Source organism: Dufourea novaeangliae, unplaced genomic scaffold (genome assembly GCF_001272555.1).
Source record: "Dufourea novaeangliae isolate 0120121106 unplaced genomic scaffold, ASM127255v1 scaffold172, whole genome shotgun sequence".
Lineage (NCBI taxonomy): Eukaryota > Metazoa > Arthropoda > Insecta > Hymenoptera > Halictidae > Dufourea > Dufourea novaeangliae.
The window spans coordinates 2,810,604-2,816,640 of record NW_015374058.1 but is presented as its reverse complement, the minus strand read 5'-3'; positions in this window follow the sequence as shown (position 1 = coordinate 2,816,640).

Below are 6,037 nucleotides of genomic sequence, written 5' to 3'. Positions count from 1 at the left end.
ACGAGTGGATGAAATCGTCGCAGACTAGAGATCTCGAGATCGTTCGAGGATTCGTGAAATCGGAACGCCCGGAATTCTTTCACGGTCGAGAGGATTTCTGACGAAATCGTGGCGAGTGTATTCGAGTTGGACGGAAAAAGCGGACAGCAAACTGGTGCGACTTTTTCGGGATTTCTCTCTGCTTTTTTTCCCCCCCCCCATTGTGGCCTGGCTCTAGGCGCAGACGTAATCAGCGGTCGTTGATCTGAACCAATTTAGATGCCGCCTTCTGCGGACGTTTGGTCAGATCGTTCGTACGCGACCAACGAGAGGAGAGGATAGATAGAGGATAACGACAGCCCGAAAGAAACCCCGCGAGCGCAGATCAGGACGGATAAAGTCCACTAGGAGGCTTGGCGAGGAAATGCAAGATCGAATCTCTCGCTGGACGTCCTCGCTTTGCTTTGTGTTTATGGAAGTGTCCTGTGGGTAGCTACGAACCTCACTTCTAACCTCGACCTCGCGTGCAATTTTCGTGGACCCGCCCATTCATGGACTCGCTGGATGAATTGGTAATCTGAGTGACTCGATCAGTTTACTTCTCGAGAATTTCTGACCGAGAATGAATGGAATTTAAAGTACAATAAAGGTTTGGTTGTAATTTATAGTTCCAGTGAGTTCGGTGCATTATAATCAGAGTTGGGAAAGATGTAATCTAATTAGAAAATCGAAATTGTAATTGCAATGTGATTGCAAGATAATTACAATTATATCGTAATTAACTATACTAAGTTTACAATAATAATTATATTGTAATTGTAATTGTCCCCTGATTACATTGTACTTGCAATTTAAATTACATTTTGCCCAACTCTGATTATAATTACGGGTACATTTGATGTCCTTTTACCGACAAAGTTATTGGCGACCTTTTTTTTTAAATATTGCTGTGTAATGGGCTCTGTACTTTGTATTTAAACAGTGTTACGGGTTAAACTACAATATAATACTGAAATTCTAATATTCTATTACCAATAGTATTGATTTAACCTGCATCAGGATAGAATGGAGAAGAGTCCCAGAAACTCTCATTACAGTACTAAAAAAAACGAGTGAATTATGTTACTAAACTAAACAAATGATTAAATATTGATTGTTTTTAAATCCTGTTTTCATATTCAAACAATTATCCCACCACTAGTTAGAAATTATCATTTTCTTAAATATTGTTCATTTATTGGAAAAATCTATATTTCCTAATTATAATTTTCCAAATACAAATCTATACGTTACAAAAACGTGTAGGTATTAAAAACTCTAATTTTTACGTGCCAAATATTCACGAATATTGTTATTTAAGATCGAATTTAATAGTTACAAAATCTCTTAAGTGTTCATTCATTGGTGCTTTGATCATATTTCAGACGACGTGACGATCGAGTAACGGAATGCAGAATGAAAAAACGAGACCCGGAGTCGCGAAATCGTCGAGGAGGCAGTTTCTGAATCGCGGACAATAAATGCTCGCGTCTCCTCTCGCCGGAGGGTGCCGTCATTCCTGACAGTCGCCTCCTCACCCTTCTCCGGCTTCGACATCGCCGTCGTCGTCTTTGTCCGGGCCCGATCGGTCCACGGACCGTTCGATGAAGAAACAAAAGCATAATTTATAAAGGAGAAAGAAGAGATGATCGGGAACGGGACACAATCGTGGCGAGCGGACGGGAAAGGATATGTCAATTGAGCCCAGGGCCTTCCTTGACTGATGAGAATAATATCGGTATTGTTCTGATAAATTGCTCGTACGATGGAAAACCGACGCCGATACGCGATCCCCAGCCATGTACACGATACGTCAGTTTGACAAGAATATCGTCGCGTATCGATGTCCACTGGAAATTACGAATTCCGAGGCGTATGTCAGCGCTTTCGAACGGCGTTGATTATTAAGAATAATTACAGGAAGGTTTTCTTCGAATATACTTGGTCTCGTAGATTCTGTGCAATTTTTGCTGCGACTTTTCGACATTGTCTGACATAATATATGTGGATTGAGGTAAAATCGAATCAGGTGAAACTGAGGTGACGGGCGATTAAGGAAATCTGAAATTTCATTCTGATGGTCAGTCGATACGCGAGGGATACAGTCATGGTTAATCAATGATTGGATGGGAAAAATGTAGAAATCAAGAAGAGCTAAAGGGAAAAGAAAATAAAATCTTTGGGTTGAGTTATATATGATTTTTGCAACGAATACTGAGAAACTATTAAATAGGAATTAGTTTTCTATTATTAATGCTATATTTTGTTCTGTAATTTTGGTATTGCCATACTGTACAGTTAATTCTATAACTAAGTATTTGAGAAATGTAATTAAATTTAAGAGTCACTCGAATATTTAAACGTACGAGTTACTATGTTTAATAATGACTGAGAATGATTAATAGATTAATCTGTAAGTGATTATTATTTCTGACAAAATGAATACGAACAAAGTAAAAATTATAAGATCCAATGGCATCTTTTAAAGGAGTTACTTTGCTTCGGTAAAGTAATCAAAACACAATTAAACTGACTCCTATTAAAGAATTCATTCCTAGATTAATGTTTCAAACATTTTTCCCCGAGGCGAAATCTATCTAAACAAAACAAAAATTTCATAAAGAACAAACTGATCGCTGTACTTTCTATTTTTTAAATCTGAACTATATTTATTTTATATAAAATTACCCAATTGCCCCTATACACTACATCTCATAATATTAGAACACCTAGTCTGTACGAAAACAATATGAATGTAAAAGAAATATGTATGATATCTCATAAAATTTACATATTCCAAGTCACATTTATTACTTCACACTAGCATAAGCGTTGTTTATCGAACTTTAACCCACTGCTTCCCAAGATCAGAAACAATTATTACATGGGGACTTTTGCCTGTTAACTTCATTCGATTTACTATAATTACAAGATAAATAACTTAGATATTTCGTATACACAACGTTAGGAAGAAATGTGTTAATATCCCCTAAACAATATTTATCTCAAACTTCTATCAATTTCATAATACTTTGTGTTAGATACCTCGTAACTTTCTACTACGTAGTACATTTTAGCGCATCTGGACATCGTCACCCACTCGTACCCTTAGTCCCTTCCAACCGTTCGTGACTTCGTCGAAAACAAGCAGATTAGTCATGGTCCTCAGGAAACTTTCTCTTCGTCTCCTTCATAAAAATCCAAACCATCTCCAACTACACCACCCCTGCTTTACAATGACCAATTCAACTCTTTTTTCCACACCTCTAAAATAGAAACCACCATCTTCCTGGCATTTCACCGCCAAGCGGTTTAGAGTCTACATAATAAAGGACAATTTCTTTACACAAGTAATTCCGAATTATTTCCTTTCCAGGTTCACGACACTTGTAACATTTACCGCATATTCGATAACCGTTCTAATACATACAGACAGGAGTGTACACACAGGTGACGTGGCAGTCAATATATAAAAGCAATAAAAAGAAACTCTTCTAAATCGAAAACATTCCTACAAACACTTTCCTTCGAACAATGAAACCGCCTCGACAATGCTGGCCAAGGCCTTCATACGAGCCGAGAAAAAGTAGAACAAGTCGACAAAGGGTCTCCTTATCGAGGGAACGCATCGTCTTGGTCCTCGGAGGGGGGGGGGGATCGAATTGAGATAACAAAGGGCAAGGCGAGCGAGCGTGGACTGTCCGCAATCGGCGCAATTGTGCGGTAACTATGCTGATTCTTCTACGAAGATTTATTACGCAGAATACACATCTAGCTCCGTGTGTGTATATAGAGAGCGAGGGCATCAGGGTGGTGCGGCGGTCTGGGTCTTTCGCTTATGGGTCCTTGAAGAAAAGAAGCGAGAAAAGGGCGGGCTCGAATAAGGGCTGCGCGAGCGAGATCGCAAAACGCGCCAGGCATTGTCCACGCTGGACAATGCAAGGCTGTTGGGATTATGCTAGCCAGCAATCTACATCTTTAGTAATGTATCATACTGCGCGTGTTCACGAAAGGGACCGCGAGAGACCCATGGTTCATCCTCTCCTTCCGAGTGCATCCCCGCACTCGTTTCCGTGTGCGTGTCTCTCTTGGGCGCACCGAGCGCAATGGTACGCGTTATTGTTGCATCCAATGGGGAATATATTGAGATATCCCCGCTCTACACTCGACGATTCCGAAAAGCATACGCGGCAGTAGGGTGGGTAATGAGTAGACTGCGGATGTTTATGCGAATTCATATTTTTTGATATTATTCTGTAATCCTTGCTTGTCAGACCGATTTTTTCGAAAGTCAGTCACAGTGGGTTGATTCGACCCAATCCAATTTGGTTAAATTATCAATATACTATGTTCAATTAAGTCGCAAAAATTCTGAGATAAAGTTTCAACATGGTGGAGTATATTTTCATTGGAAAAGAAATTGTTATTTCAAATATGATTGTGTTTAAAAATATTCTGAAGGGAAGTTCGTTTAGGATACCTAACATCAATATTACACGGAACCAGTAGTACTGTTTTTAATGATGCCTCGAAGGTAGTTTACCTCAATGTTAAATTTTGGGTCATTTCGACTCAGTATGAAAGCTATAGGATAAAAATGAAAATTAGAAATTTATATCCTATACTAGATATCTTATTATACTGATAATACATAAATATCATCACATTTTGTGAAATCTTTTATTTTACTGCATATTGTATGTTAAAATTTGATATACATGCATAAAAGTGACGCTCAAAGTCTACTATTGAGAACTCAAACTCGTATGGGGCATTTTGAGAATCGGTTGCAGTGAGCTCTTTCGAGTGGTTTCTTTGTATTTTCTGGTTCAGTTTAATTGTTCGTGGCTTTCGAGATAGTATACGAAACTATAGAATATTTTTCTTCATTTATTATTTTATATTGATAGGTGTTTACGTATTTATAGAATCAGTGTTCAAAGCACGATAAACCAACGAATGTAGTAATAATTTTAAATGAAATCTATAGGTAATAGGGAAACGAGTGCATTTAGTTTCAACTTTTCTAAATTAGTTGGTGAGACTGTAAATTTTCGTAAATGTTTGGAGTCTAATCCTGAATTGGTATAATTTGCTCACCACAAATTCGTGTACAATTCCATTGTTATAAGAATGGAAGCTTTTATAATTTGACACTTTTATGAATATTACATATTTAGTTTGATGAACATTTGATAAATACATTTTTAAAAATGATAAATTTAGATGTAAAACTCTGTAATATTGTTCTCCATCCCTTTCAATAATTTTCACATACATTTAAAAAAATAAAAAATTATCTCGAATAATAATTCGACACCGTTACAATTTATACATGTTTTAAGCGCGTTATGGAAATTAGAGACTTTTTGAAATTCAATATCGTTCCATGAAATTTGATATATCAAGTGTTATTCCAACGATAGTCCAGGAAGAGTCCCATCCACGGTGACTCGCGGATTCCCATTCCGTGTGAACACCTGGACGTGTACCTGGGAAGATGGCGTTGCAGATAACATTGTTTTCTGTTTTGTCGCCGTGCTGATCGGGGCGATCTATTGCACCTTTCGTGCGACGCCACCCTTATATCATCATCGTGGTCAGATAGCTACTGTACACTTTGGTGAAATAATTTACCGTTCCCCAGGGACTATCGACTATCTTCGATTCAGCAAAATTCTATGTCATATAGATTTGACTTCTAATTTTGTATTGAATAATGTGTCAATAGAAACCAGAAGATCAAGTTGAACATCAATTTTTGACAAGAAACATTCTTCTTGTTCCACAGAAAATAAGTTTCTTTTTGATTTCAAACATTAAAACTACCAATTTTGAATGTATTTCTGCCAAAGTAATAAAAATTATAGAATTTGGAAAAACTACGAATTAATAAATCGGAATATTTCAGGGCATCTGTATAATGCGCATTGGCGTATACCAAGTATTCTAATTTTAAGGAAGAAATTTCGGCTGAAAAATAACCATTGCTTTGGAAACTTCATTAATACACGAATAA